General features: G+C 40.0%; 1 protein-coding gene across 2 annotated transcripts in view; it reads left to right on the forward strand.

The window, feature by feature from the left end:
• Positions 1-337: 337 nt before the first annotated feature.
• RAF1 (Raf-1 proto-oncogene, serine/threonine kinase) overlaps positions 338-23,246 on the forward strand; it is a gene marked incomplete at its 5' end in the record, with an annotated part of 59,625 nt that continues 36,716 nt past the window's right edge. The window contains one exon of one of the 2 annotated variants that reach the window (XM_080914635.1): positions 338-1,956. The remainder of the gene's footprint in view (positions 1,957-23,246) is intronic. The other variant, XM_080914636.1, reaches the window with a different exon arrangement.

A 23,246-nucleotide genomic window follows, 5' to 3' on the forward strand; every position in this document is an offset into this window, starting at 1 on the left:
GTTGTACATGGTTGTGATTACCATGTGGGCATTGAGAATTGAACCTAAGCCCTCTGCAAAAGCAGTCGGTGTTCTCAGGCCTACTTTTTTTTTTTTTTTTTTTTTTTTTTTGTCCAGTCCATTATCTTGTCACAGAAACCAGAAAAGTAACCAGTACAAAAGCCAAAAGGTAGAAAGAACCTAAAATTTCCATGGTTATCCTAGGTAGAAAATCTGGTGTAAACTTATGATGAAATAGTTTAGCCCTAAAGAGGAATGAAGTATTAGCACACATGTATTAGAGATGAACTTGGAAACTTAAGTCATAAAAGACCCCATACTTTATAAATACTCACGCAGACAAGATAGTCTAGAAGTTAAGTCTGTAGCAGAAAATGAATATTGATTGCTGCGGGTGGGATGCTAGTGAGAAACTACTTAGTGGGTAATTTTATTTCAGAGTAATGGAAATGTTTTGGAACTAAAGTTGTGGTTACGAAACACTGTGTGTGAGTGTACCAAATGCCAAGAGATGTTTACTTATAAATGGTTACTTAAAAAAACTGTATGTGTATTTGTAAATGCGGTTGCAGGTTGCGCACGTAGCACTGGGTTCGAATCAAGGTCAGAGGATAGCTTTCAGGAGTCTGTTTTCTCTTCCATCATGGAACCATCGGGTTTTACTCTGCAAACTTTTTACTGAGTCACCTTACAGGTCCCCAAATGGCTACTTTGAAAATACTTAGAGGTAGGAGAATGGAAGTCTGAGGTCAACCTGGAATTAAGAGGGAATCTGGCGCATACCTTTAATCCCAGCACTCAGGAGGCCGACCAATCTTTTTGAGTTCGAGGTCAGCCTGGTTTACAAAGTGAGTTCCAGAACAGACAGGGCTGTTAGACAACGAAGCCCTGTCTCAAAAAAGCACAAATAAATAAAATTTTAAAATTGAGAACCTATTTCAAATAGGGAAAAAAAGTACGTTGGCAATGTCACATTGTCCTCCAGGTGTCTAGTCCACTGGGGCTGTACGAAGGCGCATAACAGGCTTCAGTTTACCGTGGGCCATATAGGCGCATCAACTTTAATTTTCTATCTTTTTTTTTTTTTTTTTTTTTTGAGACAGCGTCTCATGCAGTTTAGCATTACTGTGAACTCTGATCCTCTTGCCTTCACTTTTCAAGAGCTGGGATTACAGGTGTGCAACACTATACTTTAGTTTTTGGTCAACCTGGTGTACTACAGTGAACCCTTGATTTACAAATGAGGAACCTGAGGTTTAATATAGTATGAGGGCTTTCCCACAAAACCCGTAAGCCGCCATTCTCCATGGATGTCAACTTCGGAGAGAAAGCACCAAAGCTGGGCCCTGTGCCGTGTGTCATCAGGCGCGTCTGGTCTTCTGAGGGCCTCGCGGGTGGCCGGACCGCGGCTGCAGACCACTACCACTGGCCTCTGACCAGAAGCAGTCACTGTGCTGCCACAGACCCAGTCCCGAAATGGCGGCCGCAGTAGAGCGAGGCCACGCCCCCGGAGGCGGGGCCATATTCCAGGCCGGAGCGATAGATCCCCGAGCCAAGTTTTAAGCGGACAGCGAGCCCAGGAGCTCGCGCAGAGGCGGTGAGCCCGCGGCGCCGCAGGTCGCCAAGACGAGTGTCGAGCGCAGGACTAGCTTGCCCGGGCAGCCTGAGAGCGTCTTCATCGCGGGTGCTTGTGCCGCCATCTTAGATGGCGGGAGTTAGAACCGAGCGAGCTTAAGGCGGGAAGGCTCCTCTGCTCTTCTCCACAGGCCCGCAGACGAGCTAGTTGGCCGAGCTTTGGGGCGCGTGCCCTGAGGCGCGGGGCGCTAGTGCAGCGATGCGGGGCCTTCCCGGGGCCCCGTCCCCCGGTCTGGGGACACGCCGAATGTGACCGCAACCCGTTTTCTCAACCACCGCTGCGGTTGCACGACGGGACCCGGCGCTGCCCGGCTCCCTCAGGTAGGCCGCAGGGCTGACGGTGCGGCCGCGGGGCGCAGGGTCTGCCAGGCCGCTGTCATCCTGGTGGCGGGCCGGGCGAGGGCCGGGTGTCATGGCCGGCGAGCCAGTTTCCACACCCCTACTCAGATTTCCCAGTGTTTCTCGGAAACGTGCCAGCGCCACTCCGGTGCCCAGAGAGCATTCCTCATATTTTGGCAATGGGGAAAAAAATCCTCCCAGAGCTGCCCAGTGTCTGTGTTGTCACTGGGATGGGCTCGTTCTTTTTCTCTCGGGCCGCAGAAGTGGGGGGAGCCCGGCCTTGCACCTCCTCTCGGGTTGCTTTGCTTAAGTGACACCCTTTTAGGGAAGACGAGAGGAATCAGGGAAGGCAGCGAGAAACGGGTCAGTGCCCCATCACAAAGGCATAGGACCTCGCCCAGAGCTTCCAAATGGGAGGTCTGGGATGCTCGAGATCGGGATCCGGACTGCCTTTTGTGTGAAGCGACAGCCTCCGAGGCTCTTCTGAGCCAGTGGATGGATGCAGAGTTGGGACCCCACGGGAGGCGAGGTGGCCGTATTCATTCATTGTTCTCTCTCCAGGGCCCAGGGTGTGCCTCTGATTTTTATTCTTTGTTAGGAGGGACGATCGGATCTCTTTTCGAGTTTAGACGTAACCGGGACTTGGGAATGGGTCAGGTCTGTGTTTAGAAGTGGGGAATGGATTCAGGGCACGTCTGGATGCCTGCATTGCGTCCTGTGGGGTCTGTGAAGACTCAGCTCCCGGGGCGTGAAAACAATGTGCGGTGATAAGGCTTGTTTTCCCAAGTGTTCTTGTGATTTAGAACTGTTAGGTGCAGAATAGAGACGCCCTGAGGTTGCTTGCTTGCTTTTGAGCGGAGTTAGGAAGGATTGTTCGCCTGGTGAGGTAGAGGAAAGGACATTGTCAGCGAAGGGAAAATAGCTGGCACCAAGACCCAGAGGCGTAGCCTGTGGGAGTTGGGGTGATTTGGAGAAGCAGCTAGTAAATGTGGGGTGCAGGCAGACAGTGAGACTTTAGTGTCCAAAAGGAAAACTGATGGCTTGTGAAGGGTCTGTGTGATGGATAGTGGTGAACTAGTTCATTTATTAATTAACGTTATGTTGCGAATTTATAGTTATTGTGGGTTGCTGCTTTGCTCCCCTCATGCTATGGTAGTGAACAAGATTTACCTTGTTAAGTCTAGCCAACCAGTTTTGGTAATTGATAGAAAATGTTTAGTGTTTGATCACTGGTTCCTATTCGGAGATGCTCTTGCAGCTTTTTCTAAGGTTATACCTTCGTACAGAAATACTGACTTCATAAATGTAGTATTGTTTAATAATTTTTGAGTTTTAAATCGTAAAACATGTTCCCCAAACATACAGATGTTTGCAGATTATAGAGAGCACCCGAAAAAGTGTAGCACATGAAAGTATTTTTAATGAACCCTATTTATGTAGTAGACTTCTTTTCTTTGGACTAAGTCCCCAGGTTGCAGCTTTGTGAAGTCTCCAGCCCTATGAACATTATTCTTCTAAAATAGCTACTTCGATTAAGGCTTATGCTGAAGTGGCTATTTAGAAGTGAAGAGACATCAGGGTCAGTTTCTAAATCTTTGGTGTTGTGAACCACTGAAAAACACTGAGGTTCTTTTGATTTGTTTTTACTCTTATCACTTCAAGGGCTAAGTAAGCTGTTTAAAATCCAGCAGCAACATTTGACCTAGCTGAGACTGGATACTTGGAAAAATAAACCTGCTGATGTTTCTGTTCTGAAGGCTTATCTTCAGTTCTGCAAGGCTATGATTGTTCCTTGAGTGGGACCAGGCAGCTTTGTTAAGGTCTTGTCAATAGTTGAGAGATCTTGTGTGCCTGTGAAGTAGAAGGCTTGATTGAAGGCTTTTGAATTCGTTTTAAGTGATTTGGCCCAGTAGTAAAAAGAATGAGAACCTTTCACTTATGACAAAAAGTACCCAGAAATTAAGAATGATAGTGCATTACAACTGCTCTGAACCCAGTTACTTTTGGCTTCAAGTCACTTTTGTTCTGATGATTGTACTTGACAGTTTGAGGAAGTTAATTTGTTATTTACAGAAGCACTAAATATTTTTAATGGATATGCAACAAACTTCAAATTGCTCTTTTAGGAAGTCTATTAGTGAATGTTTGATTATTTAATGTTAACATTCAGACAAAACTTTCTTACCTGCTACCTAAAAACATGACAATGCTTTGGTTTGCCTATTAGGTTTACTAGTGATAATCCTGATCTTGGGAGGAACATGTTAGCTAAACAGCATGCCTTAATGTTGACTTGCAGATCAGAATTTAAATATCATCTCTGAAAAACAGTGAAAAAATGTAATTGTGAGGGGGTTTATGAAACCATAGAAATCAAGCTTCAACTTAAAGTTTTGTTGTGTTATTTTTCTAAAGTTCTAAGTAGACCACAAAAAATCAGGGTCTCCCACTCTTGAAAAAATCAGAAATGTTGAGTTTTTTTTTTTTTTTTTCCTTTCTTCTTTTCTTTCTTTTTCTTTTTCTCTTTTGGCTGGATCTTACTGTGTAGTCCTTTGGATGACCTGGAACTCACTACATAGACCAGATTAGCTTTGAACTTACAGAGATTCCTTGCCTCTGCCTCCCAACTGTTGGAATTAAAGGTGTAGATTCTTTAGGAAGAGGTTGAGTGTTTGGTTTTTTGTTTTTTGTTTTTGTTTTTGGATATGGGTACACATGGATGGGTGAACTTGCTAATTGTTTATCCAGTGGGTTCAAAATATAACACTAAATATTTGTTGAGATTCTACTGATATGGGGTAGATAAAAACTCTTGTCTGTAATCCTATGATAGTAATGTCAGATTGTTTTATTTTGACCTTCAAAGTTGTGAGTAAAAAGTCTTTAATTACTCATTTGACACTTTTTGTAGTGTTTGAGTCATTCTGTTACTTCTTTGCTCCCAGGATTATTTGTGTAGCTCTCAGTGATTTAATTTTAGGCTTTAAAATTTTAATTATACACGTATGGATATTTTGCCTGCATGTATGTCTGTGAACCATATATGAGCCCAGTGCCTTGGAGGTCAGAAGTGTGGGCATCATCGTCTGGAACTGAGGTTACAGACAGTTGTGAGCTAGCATGTGGGTGTATACTGGAAACTGAACCCAGGTCTTTTGCAAGACCAACTCTTAACTGCTGAGCCATCTTTCTCTCTAGCCCCTTAGTTTTTGTTTTTTGTTTTTTTTTGTTTTGTTTTGTTTTGTTTTTATTTTATTTTATGTTATTAAACATGTTTTTGCTTTTATTGTACACATGTGTATGTTTGTGTGCCTGAGTGTATATACACCACTGTGTGCAGTGTCAGTGGAGGTTCGGAAGAGGGCATCAGCCTCTGGAGTTGAAATTACAGGTAGCCGTGAGCTGCATGGGTTCTGGAAACTGAATCAGATTTTCTGCAAGAGCAGTAAGTACTCTTCAATTGATGAGCCATTGTTCCAGTCCAATTTTTTTTTTTAAAAAGATTTATTTATTTAGTGTATGTGAGTGCACTGTCGCTGTCTTCAGACACATTTCAGAAGAGGACATCAGATCCCATAACAGTTGGTTGTGAGCCACCATTTGGTTGCTGGGAATTGAACTCAGAACCTCTGGAAGAGCAGTCAGTGCTCTTAACCACTGAGCCATCTCTCTAGCTCCCAATTGTTTTTTAAATACATAGTCTCAGGGCTGGAGAGATGGTTTAGTAGTTAAGAGTATTTGTTGGTTTCGAAAGGACCTGGGTTTGGGTGACTAAGCACCCCTATGGGGGGTTACAACTGTCTATCTATAACTCCAGTTCTAGAAGATCTGGCATTCTCTTCTGTCCTCATGGACACAGGAACCACATGATACATATACATATAGGCAGGTCAAACACCCAAACACATAAAAAAATGCATGCTTGTATTAAATACATGAATACATATATATAGACAAGGCTAGCCTCAAATTTGTGATGCTTTGTTTCAGTCATCCTGAGATTTGGGATTACAAGTGTGTGCTACAACACTTAGTGATTTCAGATGCTTGAGTTCTGAAATGGTTCAGTTTAACTGAAGGAATTTTAAGTGAATGGTATTTCTATGTTATTTATTTAGTTTGGTGCAGGTTATTGGAAAGTTTTTTTTTTTTTAATTAATTGCTCAGTGTGTTAGTTGGCATTGCATTTCAGTCAGTGTATATAGTATATTTTGAAGAACACTTGACAACAGTTTTATTTTTAGATCAGGTTCTAAAGGATTTAGTTGGGTGGTGATTAACAATCCTAAAAGAGCTATTTTAGAGTTTGCAAACCCTTGTGATTTAGCTATGTTTACATTTTTGGTTAAAGAATGGGAAGCAGCAGGCAATGAGAATGTTTTAAGTGAACTCTTGTATGGCACTTTCCTTCAGTGAAGTGGGGTGGTCTGTGTTGTGTAGAGTCACTGTCTCTCTGTCCCTGTCTGTCTGTCTCTTTCTCAGACAGGGTCTCTTTGTGGTCCTGGCTGTTCTAGAACTTTGATACAATGTAGTCCAGGCTGGCCTGAACTCACAGAGATCCACCTGCTTCTGTCTCCCAAGTGCTGGGATTAAAGCTATTTCCTGTTTCTCGCCCTGCTTTATCTTAGTTTGTCTAACTATTGTTTCTAATTTATTGTCATCCAGTAGCAAGAGTAAGCATACTGACTGGGTGAGTCAAAAAGTTCTCCCTTTAAAAAATATTTATTTACTTACTTATTATAACTACACTGTAGCTGTTCTCAAACACCAGAAGAGGACACCGGATCCCATTACAGATGATTGTGAGCCACCATGTAGTTGCTGGGATTTGAACTCAGGACCTCTGGAAGAGCGGTTAGTGCTCTTAACCGCTGAGCCACCTCTCTAGCCCAAGTTCTCCCTTCTTTATTTCCTTCCAGCCTACTATGAAGTAAAGGTTCTTTCTGATATTTCCTTGACTCTGTAATGAGACATGATGTTTGGGCAAAACATCACTCTTTTTCTGTTTTTATGGGTTCAGACCTGGAAATTAAACCTAGGCTTAAGTGGACCAGGCCAACATTGCCATTAACACTGCCAGTCTGTTTGCCTTTCTTCAGCCTGGTATATCAGTGTTGGACGAGTCAGAGTGGTTAATGGTTTTGTCTTAGTGAGTTTTTGTTTCATGTGTTTAATGGTTTTTAGACAGAAGCCCAGGTTAGCCACATGGCAGTCAATCTTAATACTTCAGCCTTCTGAGTGCCAGGATTATAGGCATGCATATAATACCTTTTTATTAGTTCTTTTGAGAATTTCATATTTCATACAGTGTGTTTTGATTGTATTCACTCCTTTCTCCAACTCTTCTCAGATTCACTCCTCCTTCTCTACGCATCCAATTTAGTGCCTTTTTTTTTTTAATCGTTCAATACCAATTTGTGCTGCCCAAATATTCTTGGGATTGATGTGTGGTTGTCTACTGGAGAGTGGTTGACTTACCAGGGGCTTCTTAGAGAAAACTGTCTCTCCTTTTTCCAGCTACTGACAACGGCTAGGGGTGGGATTGTGTGCTCATCTTTCTTCTCCATGCTGAGATTTGGTCTGGTGTGGCTTGCGAAGGTTTTGCACATATTGTCCCAACTGCTAAGAGTTCATATGTGCAGCTGCCTTGTGTGTCCAGAAGATAATGTTTCCTTGTAGTCATCCACTGCCTCTGGCACTTAGATGGTTTTCTGTCTTCTGTTTCTCAGTGATTCCTGAACCTTTAAGGTATAGTATGTCTTTTCCTTTCAGGGCTGAACATTCTGCAGTCTCTTATTTTTTGCCTCTTGGCCAGTTGTGGGTCACTGTAAATCACACAGTGATCTACTAAAAAATAGAAGCTTCTCAGATGAGGGTGTAGAGAAATATTGCACTATGTAACAATAAGTCTTTTAAAGAGTCAGTTTAATACTGTGTTCTTTTAACAGTCTAATAGTAGTAAAATTTCCCCTAGGGCCTATGACCTACTAATCATAGGGTTTTTAGCAAAATAATGATACCAGGTATTGGTTTTATACTGTGGAGTGGGACTTAAAATCCAATCAGAAAGTGATTGGTTACTCACATGCTGTTTGTGCCACCATTGCACAGTGGGTATGTCCTGTCAGGCTAGTCATTATTGCAGCTTGCTTTTCTCCTTTAGTTCTGTGCATAGCACTCTCCATCCAGCCCTTTGAAAGCTAGCCAATAAGGATGAAGTTTCCAGGTCCATACCAGCTTAATTTCACCATGTCCTATGACTCAAGTATATGGTGTTTTCAGCAATAGGGTCTTAACCATCAAGTTAAGTAGGATATTTAAGAGCAGCGACAATATCCTGTAATGTTGGGAGGGTGGTGTTTGTGGGACCTCATTGACCAATAGCTCAAAAGCAGTAAGCCATTTCTGGCATGGGGCTTTTTGTTAGTTAGTCTCTCTCTGGTGTCTATTACTTGGATTTCAGCTCCAGGGGGTTGCTTCTGCACTTATATGCATGTACCACCCCCACACCCCCATGCATGCACATAACATTTTAACTTGTGTGTGTGTGTAGATACAGATATTTTAGGAAGTTTTTATAGTGCTAGGTTTCCATATGTCTTTTTTGAAAGGTCCTTCTCTGCTCCCTACTGTACCCTACTTTCTATTTCCACCCCAGTTTAACCCTTCCTGTTCCATTATTATTCTTTTTTTAAAAATTTATTTATTATGCATACAGCATTCTGCCTGCATGTATAACTGCAGGCCAGAAGAGGGCACCAGATCTCATTACAGATGGTTGTGAGCCACCATGTGGTTGCTGGGAATTGAACTCAGGACCTCTGGAAGAGCAGCCAGTGCTCTTAACCACTGAGCCATCTCTCCAGCCCTCCATTATTATTCTTTAAACCTTTATTCCCTTATGTAGTTGGTCTTAAACATGCTATGCTTCCAAGAATAGCCTTGAACTTTTGATCTTCCTGCCTCTACTTCTCAGTTGCTGGGATTATAAACATGAGCCCTCACATCCAATTTATGTGGTACTAAGTATCAAACTCAGGACCTCCTGCCCCAGATTTAAAAGTAATTTTTAAATTAATTTATTTACATATATGAATGTTTTACCTGCATGCATGGATGTGCATCCTGCAAGTGTCTGTTGGATTCCCTGGAACTGGAATTATTGATGGATGTGTACGCATAGTAATCCAACTGTGTGGGTGCTGGCAGTTGAACCTGGGTCCTCTGTAAAAGCAAGAAATGGAGCCATCTCTTTAGCTACTAAATTTCTAGATTTTTGAGATATGGTTTCATGTAGTCTACACTGGCTTTGAATTTATTATATAGCCAAGTCTAGCCTTGATCTAATCCTGTTTCAGTCTCCCACATGCCAGGATTACAGGTATTGTTTTCATAGCCTATGAAAAGTTATTATTTTAAGATTTAGTTATGTACATGTGAGTGTATAAGCCTAAGGAATCCCAGAGGCACCATATTCCCCCTGAGCTGAGTTACAGCTAGTTGTTGGTCACCTGACATAGATGCTGGGACTGACTCAGGTCTTCTGCAAGAACAGTAAATACTCTTAATTACTTACCCATCTGTCCAGCACATGAATTGAAGGTCAGAGGAAGCACTATATTCTTTCCTTCTATGCAGGTCCTGGGAATTGAATCCAGGTCATCAAGCAAGCACCTTTAACCACTGAACCACTTGCCAGCCTTAAAAGCTATTTTTAAAAGTACTCGTAGATACAAGCACCCATTTTGAATGGTACAGGGTGATGAGTGCAAGTTCTTCCGTGAAGGATTTTATCTGATGGAGGAGCTTAGCTGAGCTTACTGCTTGTTGTTGCTCCTCTGAGTGTCACTCCCTGATCTTTTGCTTTATGGCCTTTATTGTATAGTCATTTGTGAGCTCTTTATCTTGTTAGATAATAAACTCCAATGACTGATTTTTTTTTCCTTCATGTTCATTTATTGATATTTGTGGAGAAATTTCATTTGAGAGGCTGAGGGACTAGGCTGTTTGAGAGTAAATTGAAATCCCAACACCCAGGCTGGAGAGATGGCTCAGTGGTTAAGAGCACTGACTGCTCTTCCAGAGGTCCTGAGTTCAATTCCCAGCAACCACATGGTGGCTCTCAACCATCTGTAGTGAGATCTGATGCCCTCTTCTGGTGTGTCTGAAGATAGCTACAGTTAATAATTAATAAATAAATAAATCTTAAAAAAAAAAAAGAAATCCCAACACCTGATAGTACTTGTTGTTTTAAGTTTTTCTGTGTGTGTACACGGTGAAGGTCAGAGGACAATTTGCAGGAATATATTTTTCTACCAAGTGGGTCCCCAGGATTAAACTAAGGTTGTCAGACATTGTGGCAAGTTGTCTGCTGAGCCATCTTACTGGTCCTGTTTTGTTTTTTAAGACAAAGTTTTGTGCCGAGTAACCACAGGGTGGCCCTGAGTTCACATTTATCTTCCTGCCTTAGTCTCCTGAGTGCTGGGATTCCAGGTATTGTTGCTATAATGCCCACCAATACTAAGTTTATATGTGGATTTTTTTGAGACAAGATCTCTTGTAGTTCAAGTTGTCCTGGCACTCTGTGTGGCTGAGGATGATCTTGAACTCCTAATCACTGGCCTCCATCTTTGGAGTGTTGAGATTTCCCATGTTTTACATCATAGTTTTGATTATGTATTCTGTGGTGAGGAAGAATATCATGGTGGTGGGAACATGTGGTGGATGTTACTTGCCTCATGGTAAATAGGAAGCAGAAAAAGGGACCTGGGACAAGATATAGCCTCCAAGAACATGCCCTTGGTGACCTACTCCCTAAAGTTTTCAGAATTTCCCAAGAGTACACCAATAGCTATAACCACACTTTCACTGTAAGAGCCTTTCAGCAGAGATGGAAGCATACTTCATATCCAAACCATGACAGTTGCTTCCTTTGCTTCCATTTTACTTAAAATTGATATAGAGGTCTGCTTAAGTAGCCCAGGCTGGTTTCAAACTCTCATTTTGAGCTCTTCTTCCTCTTGCCTCCTCTTTTTAAGTTCTGGGATTAATATGATAGCATTTGCATGAGAAAGGCTAGACAAGTTTTAAAAAAAGATTTATTTATTGTATATATGTGAATACACTGTTGTTGTCTTCACACACATCAGAAGAGGGTGTTGGATCTCATTTCAGATGGTTGTGAGCCACCATGTGGTTGCTGAGAATTAAACTCAGGACCTCTGGAAGAGCAGTCAGTGCTCTTAACCGCTGAGCCATCTCTCCAGCCTGCTAGGCAATTTTAAAGACATTATTGTGTAGGACAACTTTCAGGAGTCAGTTTTCTCATTTTATGACCTGGGAATTGAACTTGGGTAGTCAGGCTTGGCAGCAAGTTCCTTTACCTGTGGATCTGTCTTGCTGAACTGAAAAGGGTTAATTTTTCATTCATTTACTTATTTAGAAAGAAGATCTCATTGTGTATCCCTTGATGGCTCAAATCTTGCAATGTGGAACAATGTTGAACTCAGAGATCCACCTGCCTTTGCCTCCTGAGTGCTGGGACTAAAGGTGTGCATTCCAATTCTGCAAAAGACTAATTTTTAAAACTACTTGTTGTGTATGTAAGGTTTGCCACAAAAATGTCTGATTTTAATCTAGTGAGCCTGAGTGAGACAACAGTGGCTTTGCTGCTCCCCTTCTCCTTAGACTTAGTCATTTTAGCTTCCTATCGTAGGCATCAGACATTGCACTTTGTGTATTTTGTTATATGTACTAATGTTGGACTTAGTAAATGATTGTTCATTTAAAAATTATTAGTTACTACCTAAATGAAGAAAGCAATTACTGATTTGGAGAATAAAAGCAAAGCTGAGTTTAAAAACAGTTAAAAGAAAGTCAGAGTTTGGGCTGTACCATTGACAATCAGTCCCAGCAGTCAGACTCTGAGATAGAATGATCACGAGTTCAAGACCAGCCTGACCTACACAGTGAAACTCAAGATCAGTCAACCAACCAAACAGCCTGCCAGCCACCCATTGGTTGACCAAAACAGTTAAAAAGATTTAAAGAGGATGATGAAAAACTCGTTTTGTGTTGAGAGTTAAACATGAAATTGGTCCCCAGCATCTTTCACTGTGGAAATGATTGATTCTGAATTAGCTCATACTCAGTTTGCAATTTAAAATCAGTTACACTTCAAAACAGCAAAATATGCTTCTGATACTTGGGTAGCTCATGCTTGCTAACATTTAGAAGGGTAGACTGGTTCTTTTTTTTTTCTTTCTTTCTTTCTTTTTTTTTTTTTTTTTTTTAATGTAAGCTTGTGTTGGCCAGTCATCTGATGAAGTCATCAGTTTGTGGCCAGAAATTGAGAAAGAGTTGATGAGGAAACTCAGAATATTGACACATACTGACCACCTTGCAGAGCATGAGACTGCCCTTTTGGACTGGTTGAGAAACTGTAGCATAAGCCTTGTGCAAACTGGACCATTGCTGCTTTCTATCTGGGATGAGAGGAGAATCAGAACAGCTCGTGTCAGCTCATGTTTGCTCAGTAGAAACTTTGTGAGCTCCCTCCCCCAAAAGGTTGTATGCTCAATTACATTGGTATTTTCAAACTGATTACTAGAGTTTTGGCTTCGTAGGTATTCAGATCCAGAACATTTTATTTTTTAAATGTGATTTTATTTAGTTAGGCTTCTTTAAAAACTTTTTATTTTTAATTGTGTTCATGTGAATTCAGGTGCTTGCAAAGGCTAGAGGCATTGGATCCTCCTGAAGCTGGGGTTATAGGTGGTTATGAACTGTGGGCATTGGGAACTGAACTCAGATTCTTCAGAGAAGCAGTGTGTGCTCTTAGTCAGAGCCTTTTTCTCTAACCCTGTTTAGGTCCTTTTTTGAGAGAGAGGTTCTGGCTTTATAACACAGGGGGGCCTTAAATTCAAGATTTTCCTGCTTCAGCCTCTTAGTATTTATTGTCAGTTTAATTTGGGACTAGAGTGGGAGGGTTTATTTCCTATAGTAGTCTTTTAAAATACTTACTGCATTTTATGTGTATGAGTGTGTGTGTGTGTGTGTGTGTGTGTATGCCTGTGCATTACAAGTGTGTCTGGTGCCTACAGAGGCCAGAAGAGGATGTCAAGATACCCTGGAACTGGAGTTACAGACAGCTGTGAGCTGCCATGTTGGTGCTGGGAGTTGAACTCAGATCCTCTGGAAGAGCAGCAATGCTCTTAACCCCTAAGATAATTCCCCAGCCCCTTGTGTTTCTCTCTTTCTCTCCCCCTTCCTCCCTCTAACCTGGACCTGGAACTTACTTTGTAGAACAGACTGGCTTGAGTTCAAAGAGCTCCACTTCTCTAGATCCTGAGTGCCAACCTGGCTTATTTATTTATTGATGCTAAATCATTTTTATTATCTAAATCATTCTTCGTAATTGAGGCAGAGAGGTATTTTGAAAGTTACGTTGGTTGGTTATAGGTAGTTTAGAAGTGTGTTGATCTCCTTCATAGGTTTAGATAGTTTGTCTAGATGAAGTGTCTAGAATTATTCCAAGAGATCTTTAAAATATTTACTTACTTATTTATTTATTTAGAGACAGGGTTTCTCTGTATAGCCCTGGCTGTTCTGGAAATCACTCTGTAGACAGACCAGGCTGGCCTTGAACTTAAGATGTCTGCCCGCCTCTGCCTCCTGAATGCTGGGATTAAAGGGATGCTTCACGATTGCCCAGCAGTATTCGTTCTTTTTAATTATCTGTCTCTGTGTGGGTTTTCGGATGTGAGTGCAGGTGCTGGTGGAGGACATTTGATCTTCTGGAGCTGGAGTTACAAGTGGTGGTGAGCTACCTAACAGGTGCTGGGGCTAAGCTCTCGTCCTCTGCAGGAGCAGCAGCAAATGATCTTAACCACTGAAACAGCTCTTCAGCTCCCAAAGAACCTTTTAAAAATTTTGAGAGAGAAGCAGAGAGATGGCTCAACAGTTAAAGAACACTAACTGCTCTTCCACAGGACGAGGTTTAACTCCCAGCACCTACCTAGGGTATCACAATGGTAACTCCACTCCCATGGGAATCCAATGCTTTCTCTGGTTTCCATGAGTGCACAGACTTACATTCAGGCAAAAATGCACATACACATAAAAATAATTAAGAAAATAATTTGGAGATAATCTGCAAACAGGAATGGACATGCTGGTGTCTAATTGATACAGAAGAGATACAGAGTTCTCCAAGTAATGTGAGAGGGTAATTTATAGGCTCATAATTGGTCTGCCCTTATTTCAGAACCTGGAACTCTTTTGGAATAGGTAACATTTTTAGGTTGCTAATTCAGGAAATCCACTCAGGAAGTAGAAGAGCATTTCTGATCAATAGAGACATCATTGCTTCTAGAAGAACGACAGTATCATTTGGTAGCTTATACTAACAGTTTGCTTTCTCTGTGATCTTCAAAGACTAAGAAACATGTCAGGCTGAGTAGATATTGGTACTGTAATCCCAGCAGTGGAAGTGAAGAAAGGAGGGTTGGTATTTCAATGCCAGCCTGGGTTAGACAGTCAGGCTCTGTCTTAACAGAGCAAGAGCTGGGGTTTAGCTCAGTAGTAGAGCACCCACCTGGAACTTATTTTCCAGCTCCTGGGTTGTGGGGCACAGCATGGTGACACTAGACTTATATGCCAGTTAGAAAAGAAAGCAACACAAGTCAGTCAGTGTGAGTGATCCTGCCAGAAGTACACTCAGCTCTTGTTACCTTGTTTTGTCTACTGCTTTCAAGCCAAGGAGAAACTCACTATGTAACATTGAAGTATAGTTGTAACTTTAGGACAGTGCTCAGTTTTCTGCACAAATAGAAATTGCTTTGTCTTGGGTAACCTTTAGAACTAGTCATGATTTGTAGTTCCGCAGTCTTGAAATTACATGGTGATTTATTTTACCCAACCTATATTTATTACCACTTATGGGGAAATTTTTTTGGTAATGAAGATAAAAAAAATGACAACACAAGGTTTTTGTGCATGCGTGTACACAGTGACTTAATAGAAAGTTTAGTCTCTTCATTGTATTTGCAGATTGTTAGCTGAATAAACAGAAGTTCATAATTTTAATGTATCTTCTTTCACTTAATGGCTAAGAAGGAAGGGCCAAATTAAAAAAACATTGGGAGTATCACTGCTAAGAGAACTACACGTAGCTAATGATATATAAGGTATAGTTTATTCTTTCCTTTCTTTCACATGTCCCACAGATTATTTATAAATTACTTCAAAGTAGTATAATACTAGCATCGTTACATAATAATTACCACAAGTCCAGATTTATATAAAATTTATGTAATTTAAATCAGTATTACAGTAGATCAGTAATGTAAAGCCTGAGGACCTGATTTGTTTTTCTCATACATTCATTGTGCACAGTACTGGGTTTCACTGATTTGCTTTTTTAATTCTTAAGTTATTACTTGTTTTTTTTAAGCTTTACTTTTTCTTTGTCTTCTTTTTCAGATAGGCAAGGTCTTGACAATGGAAGTATTTCCTAGCCCAAAATTTTATTAAAGAAGAGACAAGAAAAATACTTGCTTGGTGATGATGATGATGATGAGATGATGATGTGATGATGATGTGATGATGATGTGATGATGATGATGATAATGTGATGATGTGATAATGATGTGATGATGATGTGATGATAATGTGATGATGTGATGATGATAATGTGATGATGTGATGATGATGTGATGATGTGATGATGATGTGATGATGTGATGATGATGATGATGATGATGATGATGTGATGATAATGATGATGATGATGATGATGATGATGTGATGATAATGATGATGATGTGATGATGATGATGATGTGATGATTTTGATGATGATGATAATGATGATGTGATGATGTGATGATGTGATGATTTTGATGATGTGATGATGATGATGATGTGATGATAATGATGATGTGATGATGATGATGATGTGATGATGATGTGATGATGATGATGTGAAGATAATGATGATGTGATGATGATGATGATGTGATGATAATGATGATGTGATGATGTGATGATTTTGATGATGATGATGATGTGATAATAATGATGATGATGATGATGATGTGATGATGATGATGATGGTGTGATGATGTGATGATAATGATGATGTGATGATGATGATGATGTGATGATGATGATGATGATGATGTGATGATGATGTGATGATGATGATGATGATGTGATGATGATGATGATGTGATGATGATGATGATGTGATGATGATGGTGATATGATGATGGTGGTGATGATGATGATGTGATGATGATGTGATGATGATGAAGATGATGATGATGATGATGATGATGATGTGATGATGATGTGATGATGATGATGATGATGCGATGATGATGTGATGATGATGATGATGATGTGATGATGATGTGATGATGATGATGATGATGTGATGATGATGATGTGATGATGATGATGATGATGATGATGATGTGATGATGTGATGATGATGTGATGATGATGATGATGATGATGTGATGATGATGATGTGATGATGATGATGATGATGATGATGATGATGGTGATGATGTGATGATGATGATGATGATGATGTGATGATGATGATGTGATGATGATGATGATGATGATGATGATGTGGTGATGATGATGATGATGTGATGATGATGATGATAGATAGGTCTGACTATGTAGCTTTGGCTGGTCTGTAACTTACCATAGACCAGTCTGGCCCTGAATCAGAGATCTGGCTGCCTTTGCTGGGATTAAAGCCACATGCTTGGCCCTGTTTTGATTAATTCTAACAGTCCTGTGAGATGATGAGAAGAGAACTCAATAAACAGTTCTGAGTTTCTCTTCATTGATGAAGACTTTCTACAGTCAACTAGGAGTTTTGATTGTTATGTTTCTCAAGACAGGGGTTCTCAGTGTAGCCCTGGTTGTTCTGAAACTCACTCAGTAGACCAGGCTGGCCTCGACAGAGAGATGACTCTCTGCCTTGTGAGTACTGGGATTGAAAGCCTATGCCACCAACGTGCAGCTTACTATTTTTTAATTCTAGGGATTAGACCTGGGGCCTTGTTGGTTCTTGTGCATGAGATGTGAGCATTTTATCACTTATTACTGGGGTTTATTCCCAGCCCTATTTTTTTTTTTTTTTTTAATGTCATCTTACATTCCCCGGGACTGGCTCGGAAGTTTTTTTTTTTTTTTTTAAGGATTCTTTATTATGCATATAGCACATGTATGCCTTCAGGTCAGAAGAGGGCATCAGATCCCATTACAGATGGTTGTGAGCCACCATATGGTTGCTAGGGATTGAACTCAAGACCTTTGGAAGAGCAGACAGTGCTCTTAACATCTGAGCCATCTCTCCAACCCCTAGTTGGCTCAGTAGTTAAGATCACTCACTGCTCTTGCAGAGATCTGGGTTTGGTTCCCAGCATCTACATGATTGTGCACATGGTGTTTGACTCCAGTTATAGGAGATGTACTTTTTTATGGCCTCTGCACATAGATGGTACATACATGCAGGTGAAACACTCATACACATAAAATAAAAATATAAAATTATTTAGAAGTTTTCTAGGGTTGCCTTGTACTTATTCTGTTGCCCAAACAGGCCTTACAGTTGAAACTCTTCTGCCTTTTATCCCTTCCTCCTCGTCTCTTTCTTCCTCATGCTAGGGATTGTACTTGATTAAACAAGTGCTGTATCTTTGTGTTTATCTTTTGTTGTTGTTTTGTTTCCCTAGCTTGCTATATTTTTATAAAATGGATTTTGTTTATATATTTTGTGCATGCATACGTGAATGCTGTAGTATGTATAGAGAGGTCAGAAGGCAACTTTCAGGAGCCACTTCTACCATGTCGTGTGCATCTTGGAGATGGAATTCAGGTTGTTAGGGTTGGTGGCAGCTACCTTTACCAGTTGAGCCATCTTACCAGCCTTGTTTCTTTGTATTCAAAGCTTACATGTTTTTCATTCATGTGAGTGAGGGTACTTGTGTTATTGTATAATATATACATGTGATCACAGGAAAAAGTGTAGGACCCCCTAGAGCTATTGGTGCTTGTAAGTGGCCAGATGTGAATGCTAGGAGTTGAACTTGGATCCTTTGGAAGAGTAGTAATTCTTAACTGCTGAGTTATCACTCCACTCACCTACCCCTAATTTTATTTTAAAGATTTATTTATATATATGAGCACGCTGTAGCTGCCTTCAGACACACCAGAAGAGGGCATTGCATCCCATTAAAGATGGTTGTGAGCCATCATGTGGTTGCTGGGACTTGAACTCAGGTCTTCTGGAAGAGCAGTCAATGCTCTTAACTGCTGAGCCATCTCTTTAGCCTCCCAAATTTACTTTTTAAGGTGTGCTTTCATAGCATAGTTCAGGCTGGCTAGAACTTACTATGTAGAACCCATCCCTTTTCAGTTTCATACTTATAAATAAAGAATATTTGAAGAAAAACTCAAGACCTTAGTTTCACAAATTCAGGCATACCTAGAACTTTATGTCTAGCTGAGTATGACTTTGAGCTTCTGATTCACCTTCTTCTGGAGTACTGGCCTCTCTACTCCTAGTACTAAGATTTAGGTAGGTTTCTTAGTGTAAATGTAATAACTCTTTTGCTGAGGCATTTTTGGGGAAAGTTTAAAAATGGTCTTGTATTTACAGTATTTCACACTTGTAGATCCTTTCTTGGGGAGGATGACTAATAAGATTTGGATGCTTTGCTTGAGCAGAGTCAAGGAATAGTACAAAACAAAGTTGACTTCAAGCTTTTCCAGTTGCTTTTGAACCACCAACCTTTTTCTTTTTTGACAGACTATCACTTTGTTTCCTATGCTGGTCTGGAACTCTGTGTAGATCATAGCCTCCGACTCACAGAGATCCCCCTGCTTCTGCTTCTTGATTGCTGGGTTTAAAGGTATTTACCACCATGCCTACCTTGGACTCTTTTCAGCAGAAACATGTAAACTTTTGGTTCTTGTAGATTTAATTCCCGAAAAGCTCCTGGGATTAATCAGAGTCATTAGCCTTAGTTATTTTTACTTCAGTCAAAAGGAATTTGCTCTGACTTTTTAGGAGAAAAGCTATTCAAAAGCACCCATAAGAAAGGTTGTGTGTGTTCATTTCGGCAGTGCATATACTAAAATTGGAACGATACAGAGAAGATTAGCATGGCCCCTGCTCAAGGATGACATGCAGATGTGTGAAGTGTTCCATATTTTTAAAAGAATCAAGTACTGACAAAAATATATTCATATAGTTTTATGCCAAAATGCTTTTAAAAATCTGTACATGTATCTCTTTAAAATAAAGTTGTAAGAAAATAAAAGAAAAAGAAAGGTTGTGTGTACTCCATGGAGGCTCTCCTCTGCAGGTGGTGTAGAATAGCCTTACTGGGCTTCTTTCAGTCTCTAATATGAGCCCTGTACCTTAAGATGTCAGGACTCAAACTACTTAAAACAATACTCTTAAATTCTGGTAGTTACATTTTAGTAATTGCAGTCTTCCTAGATATGTTTCTCTCTGATTTGTTTATTTATCCATAGCTGTCCTTAGACACACCAGAAGAAGGCATCAGATTTCATTACAGATGGTTGTGAGCCACCATGTGGTTGCTGGGATTTGAACTCAGGACCTCTGGAAGACCAGTCAGGGCACTTAACCACTGAGTCATCTCTCCAGCCCCTAGATTTGTTTTTCTTAAAGGTATTTGACATATATGTTTTTCTTTGTTTGTCTTGCACCTTGGATATGGACTTGGTTTCTTATATTTTCTAGTATCATGTGATAAACTCAAAAGAAAATCAACCAAATTTTTCCAGGACCTTTAATAGTTTATTTTCTAAATTATTCTTTATTAATTTGATACTATTTATTCTTATTCCTTTTTTTGGATATTTTATTTATTTACATTTCAAATGTTATCCCATTTCCCGGTTTCCACTCAGAAAACCCCTTATCCCATCCCCTCCCCCAGTTTCTATGAGGGTGCTCCCCCATCCACCTACCCACCCACTCCTGCCTCCCTACCCTGGCATTCCCCTATACTGGGGCATCAAACCTTGACAGGACCAAGGACTTCTCTTTCTATTGATGTCTGACAAGGCCATCCTCAGCTACATATGTGGTTGGAGCCATGGGTAGCTTCATGTGTACTGTTTGGTAGGTGATTTAGTCCCTGGGAGCACTGAGGGATCTGGTTGATATTGTTGTTCTTCTTATAGGGTTGCAAACCCCTTCAGCTCCTTCAGTCCTTTCTAAAATTCCTTCATTGGGGACCCTATGCTTAGTCCAGTGGTTGGCTGTAAGCATCTGCCTCTGTATTTGTCAGGCTCTTGCAGAGCCTCTCAGGAGGCATCCATATCAGGCTCCTGTTAGCGAGCACTTCTTGGCATCCACAATAGTGTCTGAGTTTGGTGTCTATATATGGGATAGATTTACAAGTGGGACAGTCTCTGGATGGCCTTTTCTTCAGTCTCTGCTTTATACTTTGTCTCTGTATTTCCTCCTGTGAGTATTTTGTTCACCCTTCTAAGAAGGGTGGAAGCATCCACACTTTGGTCTTCCTTCTTCTTGAGCTTCATGTGGTCTGCAAATTGTATTCTGAGCTTTTGGGCTAATATTCACTTAACAGTGAGTGTATACTATGTGTGTTCTTTTGAGACCGGGTTACCTCCCTCAGGATGATGTTTTTTCTTTCTTTTTAAATATTGTTTATTTTATTTATATGAGTACATTATAGCTGTTTTTAGACACACTAGAAGAGGGCATCGAATCTCAATACAGATGGTTGTGAGCCACCATGTGGTTGTTGGGACTTGAACTCAGGACCTCTGGAAGGGTAGTGCTCTTAACTATTGAGCCATTTCTCCAGCCCATCTATCTATCTATCTATCTATCTATCTATCTATCTATCTATCTATCTATCTATCTATCTATCTATCTTATCTATCTAATATAAGCACACAAATATTCTTCTATTATTCAGAGGAATTATTGGCTATTCTGGGTTTTTTGTTATTCCAAATTAATTTGAGAATTGTTCTTTCCAGCTCTGTGAAGAATTGAGTGGGAATTTTGGTGGCGATTGCATTGAATTTGCAGATTGCTTTCGGCAAGATGATCATTTTTATTATATTAATCCTGCCAATCCATGAGCATGAGAGATCTTTCAATCTTCTGAGATCTTTCATTTCTTTCTTCAGAGACTTGAAGTTCTCATCATACAGATCTTTCACTTGCTTGGTTAGAATCACACCAAGGTATTTTATATTATTTGTGACTATTGTGAAGGGTGTTGTTTCCTTAATAATTTCTTTCTCAGTCTGTCATTTGAGTTAATTTTATATCCAGCCACTTTGCTGAAGTTGTTTATCAGGCTTCGGAGTTCTCTGGTGAAATTTTTGGGGTCATTTAAGTATTCTATCATATCATCTGCAGATAGTGATATTTTGACTTCTTCCCTTCTAATTTGCATCCCTTTGACATACTTTTGTTGTCAAATTACTCTGGCCAAGACTTCTAGTATATTGAATAAGGAGAGAGTGGGCAGCCTTGTCTAGTCCCTGATTTTAGTGGAATTGCTTCAAGTTTCTCTCTATTTAGTTTAGCAAACCATTAGCTACTGGTTTGCTGAATGTTGCTTTTACTATGTTTAGGTATGATCCTTGAATTTCTGATCTTTCCAAGACTTTTATCATGAAGGGGTGTTGAATTTTGTCAAATGCTTTCTCATCATCATCTAATGAGATGATCATGTGGTTTTGTTTTGAATTTTTTATATAATGGATGATGTTGATGGATTTTTGTATATTGAACCATTCTTGTATCCCTGGGATGCCTACTTGATCATGGTGAATGATAGTTTTATGTGTTCTTGGATTCATTTGCGAGAATTTTATTGAGTATTTTTGAATCAATATTCATAAGTGAAATTAGTCTGAAGTCTGATTATTTTCTGCCGTCTACTTTTCTTGGGTGTATTTGCTTCTTTCTGTTCTAAAGCTTTCAGGTGTGTGTCAAGCTGCTAGCTTATATTCTCTCCGGTTTCTTTTTGGAGGCATTCAGAGCTATGAGTTTTCCTCTTAGCACTGTTCTCATTGTGTCCCATAAGTTTTGGTTTGTGAGCCTTCATTTTCATTAAATTCTAAAAAGTCTTTAATTTCTTTATTTCTTCCTTGACTAAGCTATTATTGAGTAAAGTGTTGTTTAGCTTCCATATGTATGTGGTCTTTCTGTTGCCTTTGTTATTATTGAAGACCAGCCTTAGTTTGTGGTGATCTGATAGAATGCATGGGATTATTTCAATTTTTTAATCTGTTGAGGCCTGTTTTGTGACCAGCCATTTTTGGAGAAAGTACATGAGGTGCTGAGAAGAATGTATATTTTTTAAAATATTTATTTATTTATTATATATAAATACACTGTAGTTGTCTTCAGACATACCAGAAGAGGGCATCAGATTTCATTACAGATGGTTGTGAGCTACCATGTGGTTGCTGTGATTTGAATTCAGGACCTCTGGAAGAGCAGTCAGTGCTTTTAACCTTTGAGTTATCTCTCTAATCTGAAGGTATATTCTTTTATTTTACAGTAAGCAGATATCTATTAAATCCATTTGGTTTATAACTTGTGTTAGTTTCACTGTGTCTCTGTTTAGTTTCTGTTTCCATGATCTGTCTATTGATGAGAGTGGGGTGTTAAAAGTTTCCCACTATTATTGTGTGAGGTACAATGTGTGCTTTGAGCTTTAGTCAAATTTCTTTAATGAATGTGGGTGCCCTTGCATTTGGAGCATAGATGTTCAGAATTGAGAGTTCATCTTGGTAGACATGTTCTTCTTAATTCTTTTGATAACTTTTGGTTGAAAGTTGATTTTATTCCATATTAGAATGGCTACTCCAGCTTGTTTCTTGGGACCATTTGCTTGGAAAATTTTTTCCCCAGCCTTTTACTCTGTCTTTGTCACTGAGGTGCCTTTCCTGTATGTACCAAAATGCTAGGTCCTGCTTACATACCTGGTCTGTTAGGCTGTGTCTTTTTATTGGGGAATTGAGTCCATTGATGTTAAGAGATATTAAGGAAAAGTGATTGTTGTTTCTTGTTATTTTTGTTGTTAGAGGTGGACTTATATTTGTGTGAGCATCTTCTTTTGGGTTTGTTGAATGAAGATTGCTTTCTTGCCTTTTCTAGGGTGTAGTTAACCTTCTTGTGTTGTAGTTTTCCATATGTTTTTCTTTATAAGGTTAGATTTG

This window comes from Micromys minutus (assembly GCF_963924665.1).
Source record: "Micromys minutus genome assembly, chromosome: 3".
NCBI classification, from domain to species: Eukaryota; Metazoa; Chordata; class Mammalia; order Rodentia; family Muridae; genus Micromys; species Micromys minutus.